The sequence below is a fragment of the Lathyrus oleraceus genome, chromosome 6, assembly GCF_024323335.1.
Source record: "Lathyrus oleraceus cultivar Zhongwan6 chromosome 6, CAAS_Psat_ZW6_1.0, whole genome shotgun sequence".
Taxonomy (NCBI): Eukaryota; Viridiplantae; Streptophyta; class Magnoliopsida; order Fabales; family Fabaceae; genus Lathyrus; species Lathyrus oleraceus.
The window spans coordinates 511,553,929-511,568,144 of NC_066584.1; the positions used below are offsets into that span (position 1 = coordinate 511,553,929).

The following is a 14,216-nucleotide window of genomic DNA, read 5'->3' on the forward strand; positions in this document are numbered from 1 at the left end:
GAGGAGGGGCCTGACCCTGAATCCGAACGGATTATGATGTCTGATGGGGAGGATAAGGTGGATGAGTTAGTGCTTCCCGGGGCACGATGGAATGTACCAACGATGGTGACCGAGTACGAAGCTGGTATCCTGGGTATTGTACTGCGGTACGTACGTCTGCTGGGGCACACGCCTTTCTCACTTAGAAAGCTTGATTGAAGAAAAGAGGCTAGCAGCCATCTATCAGGGGCAATTATACCAGCAGAGGATGAAATGTGCTTTGGACAGAAAGGCATGATCTCGGGTATATCACGTAGGTGATATGGTGCTGAAAAGGATCCTTCCTCCTTAAAACGATTGAAGGGGCAAATGGACACCGAATTATGAAGGTCCGTTCGTGGTCAAGAAGGTTTTCTCTGGTGGAGCCTTGTTGTTAACGACCATGGATGGCGAGGATTTTCCATCCCCTGTGAATGCGGACGCAGTTAAAAAATACTTCGTGTAAATAGACCCGCTGGACGAAAAGAACAAAATAGTCCAGGCAAAAATGGGCATCCCGGCGAACCAGAAACAGAAAGAAAGGTTCGGGCAAAAATTAGGGATATAAAATGAAAATTGTACACCCGGCAAGTCGAAAACCTGAAAAGGCGACTTGGGCAAAAAAGGGTATCCCGGTGGGCTGAAAACCCGAAAGGGCGGTCCAGGCAAAAGAGGGATTGAAACGAACAACTGCGTCTAGCATGATCGTTTGCGCTTTGGTTAAAGCATCATGGATAATACCCGGTAGGGATCAATCAGAAGCGTCTTGTTCAGAAGGCAGAAAGCATGGAGAGTCTGAGGACATATGGGGTGTAACTGAGTTGGAACTCGATGAGATCACGGGTTTCACATTGCCATTAGGATAGATTTTTCCTTTTGAGTGCAATTACCTCTTTTCAGGAATTGCTTCCTTTTGTATTGCTCATTTGAGCCGCACTTTTCCAATCAATAAAATGCATATTCAGTCAAATAATTTTGTTTTTGTTTTTCATTACCGTTTTGATTGCAAAAACATCCCGATATTTTGATAAAGAATCTTGCATTTTTAAAACATACAGGTTTCCTTCCAATGCATGTTTATAAGATTGAAAGCTTGAAATCTTATTCGGAAGGTTGAGTGACCCAAGTGTTGAAATCTTGACACGCCTGGGGCACGGTTTTATCTGACGATCTGTTTTACAGGTACTGTTAGATATTCTTCACTCACTTGTAGGTTGTGATGTGGAAGCTTGGTCAAAATAAATCCCCAGAGAGTGCGCTCGGGGACGAATCAGTAAAAGAATGACGAAGTGACGTTGCGGCGTATGATGATCCTTGATGTTAATCAAGAAGACTCTTCAAAGTCGAAAGACTTGAAAGTATGTAATTCCCCGCAGAGTTCGATCAGGGACGAAGAAGGACGGAGAGACGACGAGACGTCCGACGACCTTTGGAATTAATCAAGAAGACTCTTCAAAGTCGGAAGATTGGAATTTCTGTATAAATCCCAAGAGTACGTCTCTCGTCGAGCGCGGAGCGACTAGGAATACAAGATGATGGAGCAGAAAAGGTCCAGATGAGTCTGGGAATTCTCAAAAGCGGAAAGCTGATACGAGATTGGGAGGTGGATACCATGGTTCGATGAGTCGATGGGTGTTCTGTACCTACTTTTCTCATTTCCCAGCTAGGTCCCCAAGCAGAATTAGAGGACTAGCTCCCCAGCAGATCTAATGTCTGTGGACATCCCCAGCCGAGTCAGGATGGTCATCCAGGCAGGTTCATAACAGTGTTTCCTTAGCAGCCAGGCCAGAAGGTTGTTATCCCCGAGTGGAGCGGGTTTAAAGAAATATATCTCCAGCAGTTCCCCGAGTGGAGCGGGTTTAAAGAAATATATCTCCAGCAGTTCCCCGAGTGGAGCGGGTTTAAAGAAATATATCTCCAGCAGTTCCCCGAGTGGAGCGGGTTCTTTTCACTGAAATATATCTCCAGCAGTGTTCATCCTACCTGTGGATTGAACAAAGTCCCGTAGCAGACGGATATTTACATCCCCAGCTAAGTTGATTCTACCTATGGATTGCATGGGTTGTCCCCAGCGGAGTGGTATGCGGTTCCCTAGCAGGATCAGGATGGTTATCCCCAGCAGGTGATATATTGATGTTTCCCCAGTTGAGCCTGGAGGTTGCTATTCCCCTAGCAGAGTCTCTGTGAGTATTTCCCCAGTGAAGTCAACGGGTATCTGTGAGGGTTTTTTCCCGAAGCAGAGTCAGGATGGATATCCCCAGCGAGTCAAGAGCTATTGTATCCCCACAGAGTGTTGGTGGTGCTTATCCCCAGCGGTTTCTCGAGTGGATTGGGTGCAAAGGAGGTGTTTCCCCAGCAAGGGTTACCTTTTCCTAGCAGCAGTGGTATTCCCCAGCAGGGTGGAGTTGGAGCAATGCCGAGTTCCTCAGCAGAGAGTCTCGTATTCCCCGGAAGAGTCCCTTGAAGGGGATATTTCTTTTCATGCATTCATCATGTAGAGTAAGCATAGCATATTGCATAGAAAAAATAATAAATCGCGTAGCATTTCCATAATTATGGAGCATTACGCAGAAAAAATCAATCATGCATCATTGCAAACATCAGCTAGTCTCAAGCGGCGGTTACCGTTTGAGAGGTGTTTTGCCCGAAGATGAAGGTGTTACTCCGAGTAGTATAGCCTCATGATTGGATCAAAGGTGTTGTCCCAGTGGTACGACACTGGCGAAGAATGTTTCCGTCGGACAGAGATGGAAATAAAGTTAGAAGACGTTACGCGATCAACGCGATTCGAGCTGTGGTTACCGCTTGAGGATTGGTTTTGCCGGACAGTGAAGACGATACTCCGAGGAGTTCAGCAGCGGGATTTTGAAGCAACAGTATGTCCCAGTCATCAGTAAGTGTCTGGTCGAGCTTTCTTTGGTGCCTGTAAACATCATTGTTTGATGCCTGTAAACATCATTGTTTGATGCCTGTAAACATCACTGTTTGATGCCTGTAAACATCATTATTTGATGTCCTGTCAACATCATTATTCGATGTCCTGTCCACCTCATTATTCGATGTCCTGTCCACATCATTATTTGATGTCTGTCCACATCCTTATTCGATGTCCTGTCCACGTCATTATTCGATGTCCTGTCAACATCGTTGTTTGATGTCTGTCCACATCATTGTTTGGTGTCAGCCAACATCATTGATTCGATGTTCAGTCAACGTCGAGTTTTCTCCCAGTCATCAGTAAGTGTCTGGTCGAGTTTTCTTTGGTGTCAGCCAACATCATTGATTCGATGTTCAGTCAACGTCGAGTTTTCTCCCAGTCATCAGTAAGTGTCTGGTCGAGTTTTCTTTGGTGTCTGTCAACATCATTGTGTCGATGTTCGGTAAACGTCGAGTTTTCTCCCGGTCATCAGTCAGTGCCGGTGGGAGATGCTACTCTGAGGAGTTTAGCATTAGAACGTCAGAGCAGCAATGTTCCCCAGTAGTACGATATTGGAGGAAATGTTTCCGTCGGACAGAGATGGAAATAAAATCAAAGGACGTTACGCGATCAGCGCGATTTAGGGGTTCAAGTGGAGAAAAGGAAATGTGGATACATTTTCTGGAGAGCGGGGTTCAAATGAAGATGGAGTTGAAGATTACATCCGGGATGAGGTCCTTAGGATCGTCTTCTGTTCATGTGTCACCTTAGGCTTTGGCGGATGCCAGTGGAGGTCGTTATAGGTGTCTTCTGAGGAAGAGATACACATGCTACCTTCCGTTGTGAAGGGTTGCCCTCTGACATGTCGCCCTCAGAGTGGTTTGGTGTTAGTTCCGTCGTTGCCAGCGGAATTATCACGAGAGATTGGAGAAAAGGAGGTGCTGAGGCATTTTCTGGGGTTCAAATGGAGAAAAGGAAATGTGGATACATTTTCTGGAGACGGGGTTCAAATGGAGAAAAGGAAATGTGGATACATTTTCTGGAGACGGGGTTCAAATGGAGAAAAGGAAATGTGAATACATTTTCTGGAGAACGGGGTTCATTCTGGCGATCGAGAGTTATCGTCAGGCGACTGGGGTTCAAACTGGAGATCGGGGTTCATTATGCTGGCAAGAAGGAGTGCTGAGGCATTTTCTGGGGTTCAAATGCAGAGATCTGAGGGTCGTTTGCGCAGAAAAGAAGTTTTCGGGGTTCAAGAAAATGAAAAAAGAAGATAAGAAAATTTTGGGGTTCAAGAAAAGCACAAGAAAAAGAAGAAAGAATAATAATCCTGAGTGGATGTGTGGTGCTCAGACCATGGTTATCCCTGTGCTACCATTTATTTGGTATCCAGGTCGACGTTGTTCAGAGGTTGTTTCTTCGCCGATGCTGACGGGCGTTGTTGATTTTTATCCCATTAGAGTGCAAATTGTTCGTCTGTTCTTGGTATTCAATCACTCTTCATCCTGATCATCTGAAAGCCGAGGCTGTTCATATCAACAGGTTCACAGTGGATTGAATAGGGGCAGCTGTAACATCTCAAAATTTGCCCTCCTCTTCTTTAAAAAAAAAAAAAAAAAAAAAAAAAAAAAAAAAAAAAAAAAAAAAAAAAAAAAAAAAAAAAAAATTTTGCTATGAGCTGACCTATGGTCGACGCATAGGGTCAGCGCATAGACCACGGGTCAGCGCATAGCATGTTTGAGTCGACGCATAGGGTCAGCGCATAGGCTTCAGGTCGACGCATAGCAGGCTTCGAGTCGACGCATAGCAGGCTATGAGTCGACCGCTCGCGCGAAAATGCAGTTTTTTGAGCGTTTTTCACTGTGTGAGGCTGTTTTTTGGTTGTTGAGTTAGTTATTTTCCAGATTTTGTTCACATAACTCATTTTTCACTAATTTCACTTCAAATTTGCTAATTGAGATTAGTAGAGTGGATTAGCATTGGTACAAATCACTAATTGTAACAGAATTTGAGAAGACATTTTTCATTCTCCAAGAATCATAACAGAATTTCCCTCCCAAAACCTCTCAAATTCTCCAAACTTCATCATACATTTTTCATCAATTCTCATCCAATTCTTCATCATTTTTGATCATTCTTCTTGGATCTACACTCTACAAGTGATTGTGCATAACTGTTTCAACAAACTCGTGGCCAAAGCTTGCTGAATTTGGACTGTTGCATTCAAGGTCATCAATGGCGATTTCATGATTCTTCAAGCTGGAGCTGTTTTGAGCTGCAAAACCTCTTTCAATCATCTTCCTAAGCTTCAATCAACTTCTGTTTTCATCTTGTGGATCTTGAAACACGCGATTGCAACTTCTACACATTCATAAGGTGAGATCTCGAATTTTCCAATTCTTGAAATTAACACATGGCATTGATAGATCTCCTAGTGTAGAGTAGGATGAAGCTTGAATCGTGTGTTTTGGTTGAGTATTAAGGAAGAGATCTGGAATTGAAGTTTGATGTTTAAAGGACGTTTTGATCGGTTCATGCTGTGTAGTTAGAATTAGGGAAAATTAGGTTGATATTCATGATGTGTGTTGAGAGATCTTTCCAACGGTGTATGGATTGTTGAATTTGATGATGATTTGTTCATGCTGGATTTTGATGATGAACATGCGAAGAACATGGATGAATGTTGAAATAATTTTCCAGAATTGGCTTTTGATCTTCATTTTGCGTTTTTGACATGCTGTTGATGTTTGTGGTACTGTTGCGCACTGTTTTTCACATTTTTTATTTTTCTTCCATATTAAAAAATTCATAACTAATTCAAAAACAGTCCAAATTTTGTGAGATTTTTTGCATTGTTCTCCTTGTAATGTGTAGAATTTGATTATGATTTTTGTGGAATTTTTGCACGTGTGGAAGTTTAATTGGCCTACGGATTTTTGACTTATGTCATTTGTTTTGTACATTTTACCATTTGGTTCATGAAATTCTCATAATGTAAAATAAATGGCTGAAAATTTTTGTGGTGGTTCTTGACTCATTGAGGATTATTTATATGTAAATTTCATGAATTTTTGATACCTGGTTAGAGAGCAGCAAATTCTGGAACTTAGGTGTGACAATTTGTGTCACACCTCTTGATGTCAACTTGTTGAATTTAATTGGATAACCTATGCATGTTAGAATTGAATGAAATTTGGCATGGTGAATTGTTGATATGTTAGGATGCTGTATGAATTTTTGTAGAATTTTTCACTGCCTTTTCTAATTGATCATGATTTTTCATTTCTGGTGATTGAAATTGCAAGCTCATGTGATACATGTTGGTAGATTGATTGGGAAATCCTAATATTGTATTGTATGGCCATGAAATTTGATATGCATGAACTAGACACGTTGTGTGACCTCCCTGTTTTGGTCTCATCCATTTCTTTTTTGTTTTCAATGAGATATGAATTTTTGAAGTGGAAGCATGTGTTGATGTTGTGAATTGAAGCATGAAATTGTGTCTGTTTTTGTTGATTTTCATTGACATGGTTCCATTTGCCCAATTGAGCTCAAATTTGACATGGTAGACCTTGATTATCCCCTGTTTAGGTGTATTTAATTTGGGATTTTTTTGATGTGTTTTGGCATGGCTTTGAATGCAATACTTCTGTTTGTATATTTGGTGCTTCATTTGACCTCATATGGATTGTTTTGTGCATGAATTGAGCATGATGGATGATATAAACATGAGACCAATGATGTTTGCTTGTGTTTGATGATAATTTGATGTGGGATGATGAATACCTTGCTGTTTTGAGTTTTTTCTTGCTTTTGGACCCTAGGCTTGGCCTAGTGGTCTAGTTACTAATATTTGCTTGGTTTTTCAGGATCAAAAGCATAATGTACATGGAGAATGATACAAGTTGATTTTAATTGATGTTGTGGATGTTTGTACACTAACATAACATTGTTTTGTAGGTGTTGGAGCTTGGGCTTAAGCCTTGAGCTTGCTTTGTGTTGTATTGTTTAAACTGTTTGATTGTTTGCTGTACAGTTTGTCTGATTGAATACTGACTGAGTTTGATTGTTTCCAGGTACTTTAGTTGCTCAGTTCCTTGTGAACTTTTGCTTTGCGTTGCTTAAGCAACTTGCATTGAGGTAAGTCCTCTTGACTTCATGTAGTCTGGAGACCCGGCTGTTACCGGGCCGGGCAAATTGTCTGAAGTCCTCCTTAAGAGGCAATGCTTGTGTATGTTTATTTTTAAGCCCAAGCAGGAAAAGTCCTTCAAGTAAGGCAATTGGTGGAAGGTAGGGACAAGCAACCTGTCCCCCACTATTCAGTTGAGTCGTCTCCTTGCTCCCATTACATGGTTGTAGCATTGAGATCAAAAGCCCAGGATCTGTTGTGTCAGAGTCTCTGAGTATAGAAGGGTTCCCCCATTCTGGACCCATGCTCATTTGTCAGCTCTCCCTGGTTAGGGATATGAGCTGTGAGGTCTGATCCTCACTTCATCCCATCATCTGCTTCACCTTAGCCTCGTAATGGCAAGGTTAAGAGCAAACACAGCCTGTACAGACGATTGCTTAGGCAGTCAAACCTGATTGATTGAGCCCCTTGTTTGGCTATAGTGCGTGTTATGTGGATATCTGATTGACATGCTTGTTTGAGATACCTGTTCTCATTTGATGATATATGATTGTATGCTTGTGTGCTAGCTTCTTTCCTGGTTAGGTTAGTTTGCTTATGCAAGTAGGATAGAAAACCGAACTTAGGGTTAACGATGCATGACAACATTAGGCTCGAGTCTCAGCTCCCTAGTTGTGTATCTTTCCCCGGTTTCTGGTTAGCAATTTAGTCCCTTTCAGGGGAACTACATCGCCCTGATCCTCGTTCCAGACGAGGTATGTAGGCAGGGGGTCGTGCGAGACCTCTCCGGGCAACCTTTTTCTTTTTTGCGTGTGTGTTACTTGTTATTTGATTGTGTGTTTTGGGTTCGGATGCCGACGTAAGCCCAGGATTGGCTGTCGGGCTCCATGTTTGCCCTTTTGAGTGTGTTTTGGTTCGGATGCCGACGTAATTCCATCCAGTGGTTGTCGGGCTCCATGTTTGCCACCCTTGCATGTTTGTGTTGTTTTGTGTTGTTTGGCGTGCGTAAGCCGAACTACAGTGGCTCTGATTCTTGTTCCAGACAAGATATGTAGGCATAAGGTGCGACGCCTTATCGAGCCCGTTTCTCTTAACCCCACCTGCGTTCCCCGTGTGTGTGTGTGATGTTTAGCAACCTTTTTCTTTATTCTAGGACGTGGATCCCTAGGAGTACCTAGGACGTGAGGGGTGCTAATACCTTCCCCTTGCGTAACCGACTCCCGAACCTTTTCTCTCTGGTCGCGAGACCATGTCTTTCCAGGTTTCTCTGAGCGTTTCCTTTCCCTATCTTGGGATAAATAACGCGCAGTGGCGGCTCTGTGTGTTTTTATTTTTAGGCTCGCCGGTTTTTTCGCAGGATGCGACAAGTGGTATGCATCACTTTGCTTGTACTTTTTGAAAGTTTGAAATATACATTTATTTTCATTTCTAAAAACTTGGTGATCATGATTTCTTCGCAGTTGCTCTTGTTTCTATAGGTAAGTAAAATTCTTGTTTGAGGACAAACAAAGTTTAAAGTTGGGGAGAGTTTGATAAGTTCTAAATTGGGCTATAATTGATATATAAAGACTTGGTATTTTTCGAACTATTTTGCGGTTTTGTTAATGAACTTATTATGTTTGCTACTGAATGTCATATAAATTGCAATTGGCTTTGGTATCTTTAATTTGTATTTTAGTGTGTAGGAAATGTGCAAGAATCCATAGAAAAAGACACAATTCAAAGAACAAGGAACAAAGCCAGGTGTTGGAAATTTTGGTATGGCGGCCTGACGCAAACTGGCGAGCAGGAAGTGAGCTCGTCGGGAAAGACCTAGCGAAGGAAAGGTGAGCTCTCCGGGTGAGATTTGGAGAGCTCGGGGCAAGCTAAAGGAAATGGATATCAGGGTCAAAACTCGTGTTGGTCGCTCGACGAGGCTTGGTGAACTTAAGTTCGTCGGTGAAATGGGTTTGCCGAGCGAGATTAGATATATTTATCAGTTTGATGCACTATGAGTACCAGCTGGGTCAAAAAGCAACTTTCATAAGGCGAGGATAAATAGATCCAAATCATATTTTTGGGGTTCTCTCTTGAATCTCTTGGACTCTCAACTGATAGATAGCTAGGGCTGAAGAGAAAACCAGTTTTGGAGAAAGTGGGGCTTAGAAAACAATAAGTAGGTGTGTTTCATGAAGATTCAGAGTTGGATTCACTTATATTGTTGGGAAATTGTGGTGGGTTCTTGTTCCTCTTCATCCTTATTTTTGTATCTAGCTATTATGTGTAGCTATATCCCTCTCTTGTTGGGATTGGATGCAAGTTTACTGTTATACTATGTATTTTTATTAATCATGGCGTTGTATGCAATCTATTAACGAATCTTTATCGATGTTATTCTTGTTTACATATTTATCTTATGATTTGAATTGTTACTGAGAAGTACTGTTCGAATATAGATCTAGGATAACCATTTTGTTAGATTCTAAACTCTAAACATAGATTTAGTTTTAACATTCACTGTGAGTATCGATTCTTTATGCTCTATATTGTTTATTGGAGACGAGATCATTGATTAAAAAATAAGGTAGAAATCTCATTGGAGGTTTAGACATGAACTCTTTTGTGAGCGATACGTGATGATATTGACGAATGTTTATGATTGTGTAACTATTTGATAAATTACATATTTGATCGGTAGATGAAATTCAATCCTGACAAGTTCTCACCTCTCTGAAGCTTTATTTTTTAGCCATCCATTTTAGATAACGTAGCTTTAAAATAAATCTTGCAAACGAAGCTTAAAATCTTAGTAATTGTTGAACATAATTGATATTGCACTAATCCTGTGGAGACTGTAGCGGTAAATTCATGATCATCATTCTATGGATAAGCTAGACATCAAATAAACAAGAGTCGCCACCACACTTTTATTGTTTCCAAGGGAAAAGGGAAAAGTACGAACAAAACCCAAAAATAAGAAGTTTTCAAATCAAAATTAATAAAATGCCAGAGATTACAGGTAAGGGGGTTGGTTACACAGAGGGAAGGTGTTAGCACCCAAAGTGTCGTAGGTACTCCCAGGGATCCCTATCTTGTGTGCATATGTGTTTTTGTACAAATGATGTTGCAAACAAATAGAACGGGGGGATGAGAAAAGAATTCATTAATTATATTTTTGTGTTTGACAAGACCTTTGGACTTGTGCCTACGTACCTACATAAAAATGAGGGATCAAAACCTCGTAGTTCGTGGTATCAATTTCAAAGTGGATGCATTGTTTTTAACAAAAATTTAAGTTTGAAAGACACGAAGGCCTAAAAATAGTTTTAATGAGTTAGTTCTTTTTGGCTTTTAAAATTTTAAGTCAAGTATAGTTAAGTTTATTTACAAATTTGATTAAGAAGAAAAAGTTTGAAAATGCAATGGCATAAGGCTAAAGTTTCTAATTTGTAATATGGTCAAAGTTTTAAAACAAGCACAAGCAAAGAAGTTTCTAAAAGGATGGAGAGATTTTGAAATTAAAGAAGTGGGGAGGAGATGAAGAGACTAATCCTAAGCACAAAATTAAAAGTTGAGAGTTGAAAAGATCTGACCAATGGGTTGCAATCCAATAGACAAGAATGTCATATAGAAACCCAAATTTCCCTTGGACTTTGGAATCAAGCAACAAACAATGCACAAAATAGCAATTTGAAAAGAAAGGCCTCAAATAAAGATAGCCACATCCAAGCTTAGCAACTCCATGATCTTCTTCAAATTTTCCCATGTAGCAGATTGATTCCACAGTACATAAATCACAGGTTCAAAATAACAGCTTCACAATGATCATGTTGTATATGAACTCAAATGGATTTTCAATGATGTATCAGATGAAGTTTTAAATTACAGGCACTTGGTTGCATGAAAGTTGGCATTGGCCAAGTCCTTTGCAGAGGGAATGTTGCCTAAATTCTAAGTCCAATTTGTCTCAGATCAAACCAACAGTCCACACAAGATATTTTTTAGGGTTTTTGTTCTTATTATGTACATTAATGGTCAAAGACCACACAAACAAACACAATATACACAAACAGGATATATCAAAAAATATGGTCCAAGTGGACAAAGTGAAAATGACATTAACATAAACAAATAGAATGGTATGAATAATGGCAAATGAATAAAGCTCAAAAAATAAAGTGCATTAAAATAAAGGACTTGAAATTAAATGTTAGTTGTTAATGATTTAGAAGTTAGTATTGCTTTTCCTTTTCTTTTATTTAAGTCATTCTTTGGAGAACAATCAACCCACTTATCACAAGCATGGATCCTTGAACCAAGACATCTTCCAAAGGAAGGAAAAAAGGACAAGTTTCCACATAATACCATGAAAGGGGGGAGACTTACAATCTCACTAACTAGAATGATATGCCTTTTGTGTCAAAATTTAGCGCTATGTTAAGCAATCATAATTGGACTTATGTATAAGTCACAACTATTTGAGGTCGGACAATAGAATTTTGGTGTTAATGCGTGTTAGAAACATAGTATGATGAACTATGCTCATGAAACATACCACACACAAAAAGAATATGCAAAGTGGGGGACCTAATCTCATCCATACTTATATTGATTTTTCAATCAACTAGCCTTAGGATATTGAGACATCATAGGTCCATGACATGAATGCATAAAGAAGGGGAATAAGATGAAGAGAGAGGGGAAATTGGTCAAACTCAAATTGGACAAAGGAGGACTTTTACCAAGTTAAGATCATTCATTCATTTTGGGAGATGTAATGTACATTCCATCAATCCCCTAAATCCAATGATCTTAACCTAGCAAAGTCAAATCAACCTTGACCAAGGCCCAACAACACAAGTCAAACTCACAAAGTCCATTAAAATGGCTCCACACAATTAATTTGGCATTTAATCAATTAAAAACATTAAGAATAATGCATTAAATTAAATATGGTTGGTCAAATTCCTAAAACCTCATCAAAACACCAAAGAAATGGCCATGAGATTTATCATAGGTCAAACAAGGTCAAAGGACCTTGGAGAAAATTTTTCAGAATTTTTGGAAACTTAAAAGTATTTTTAAACAATTAAAAACATTCACAAAATCAATTAAATCATGAAAAATATTAATAACGATCCAAAAAATAATTTTTATTTAGAAAATGAAAGAGGATTTTATTTAATTTTTTTGGGTGAAACTCTCATATTTTTTGGATTAATATTAAAATTAATATGAATTAATAAAAATCAAAGGAATAAAAATAAAAATCAAAAAATCAAAAAAACGTGGACCACTTGATCTCCCTCATTAATTGAGGTGGCAGATCAAGTGGGGGAGAGCACGTGTTCCATGATGCGCTTGAGTCAACTAATCACACGCTGGGTAATCACAATGTACGCTTTTGATTAAAACATTTTGAACTCATCTAATGGCTCTGAACACTTCCAACGCATCGCCGAAGTCAAAGGCCGGTCATCTTTTCCGATGAACCTGGTCGGACTGGTTCCATCATCATCACATCATAAATGAAAAAAGAGGACATGATATTAAAGAAAAAATGGCGTAGACCACGAATATCACCTCAATTTTAACTAACTCCAAATATAGAGAGAGATACGTGGAGTTGAATTTTGAGGTGTGTCAACTCAATCTTCTTGCCTACATTGGTAGGACTTCAGACAATCAAGGATCCAAGAGAATTGATGAGAATTGAGAGAGAATCGAAGAGAAGAAAAACCCGGAAAAGTACCTTCAATGTTGTGCAGAAATGGATCTCTCTTGCTTCAATTAGTGCTTGATCTTACTTATGGAGCTCGTGGAAGTGACTTAAGATTAATGCAAAGCTTTGGATCCTGGAGTTTTTGAATCTCCAAACAGTGAGATTCAAACTCAAATTTTAGTTGAAATTTCTCAGGTTTTCCTTTGAATTGAGAGGGTTTGAAAGGTTGGGGGCAAAGCTGGCGCGCAAGGTCCTTTGAACTGAGGCATTGGACCTCTATTTATAGCAATGAGAAGTGTTATTTGCACACTTGAAAAATTCTCCAAAAATGTCAATGCAATGCACATGCTTGCATGGGCGTGTGCAGGCTCATGAAGCAATCCAATTAGGTCCACAATCAACTAAAATGAGGTTTGCATGAAGCTTGGATGGCAAGACAAAGTTATTTGAACATTTGAATCATGAATCTTGCCAACTGATACATGCCTGTTTAAGCCATGCGCAGACCTATCAATTTTTTCCAAAATGAATGAATTAAGGCTCTTTGGAAAGCTTAGATCAAGAGGAACAATTCTTATGTTGAGCACTTTTCCATTTGGAACTTGTATCATGGTGAATTTTGAGGTGGAAGTTTGGAAATTTCAACATGTCAAAATATTTTCTAAGTGTCAAGTCACATATTCAATTCTTTCACCTTGCTTAACTTATTATGTGAGCTCCAAATGATAAAAATGTCTTCATCAAAGTTGTATATATTTCAAAAACCTTCAAAATAGTCACAAATTTGACATAATTTGGACTTAGGATGAGTGAGTTATGCATTTTTGAAGTTGAGGAAAATCATTTGTTCAATGGTAATGGTCCAAAATGACCTATAATGTATCCTCATATCACATGCTCATAAAAGTTGATTTATCTCTCACTCCAAACATAAAAGTTGAATTAGACATCTTGAACTTGATTGTGCAACTTGGAAATATTTTATATCATAAAACTTGAGCAAGTTATGGCCTTGGGAAGTTGACTTTCAAATTAGGGTTTAGACAAAATGACCTATAATGTTTCAACATAGAAGATGAATTTCCAAGCAAAATTAGCTCTAGACCTCAACATGAAAGTTGTTTGTAATGTCATTTAGAGAAACATTTCTCTTGGAATCATTTTCATATGATGAAAATTGTAGGATATATGGTCTATGGGGACCCAGTTTTAATCAGATGAATTCATCTAGCCAACCACCATCAACCAACTTATTAGCTTACAATTCTCTTGACTTTTTAGGTTCATGGGAGATGATATATGCATAAGATGATGAAATTTTAAGTGTCCCTTGAAAAATTTGATTAATTGATAAGGGAGCTTGTTGAAGAAGTTACTTAAGATACCCAGATGAACTAGGGTTTCCAATGCAAATCAACTCCAAACTCTTGAAGAATGCTTGACCAAAA

At 39.3% G+C, this 14,216-nt stretch overlaps 1 long non-coding RNA gene across 1 annotated transcript; it reads left to right on the forward strand.

Moving 5' to 3' along the window:
* The first annotated feature begins 4,774 nt into the window (after positions 1–4,774).
* LOC127098120 (uncharacterized) lies at positions 4,775–9,279 on the forward strand. The gene is made up of 3 exons (XR_007793299.1): positions 4,775–5,311; positions 7,015–7,078; positions 8,746–9,279. It is a non-coding gene; the product is annotated as an uncharacterized LOC127098120 (long non-coding RNA).
* The last annotated feature ends 4,937 nt before the right edge of the window (positions 9,280–14,216 follow it).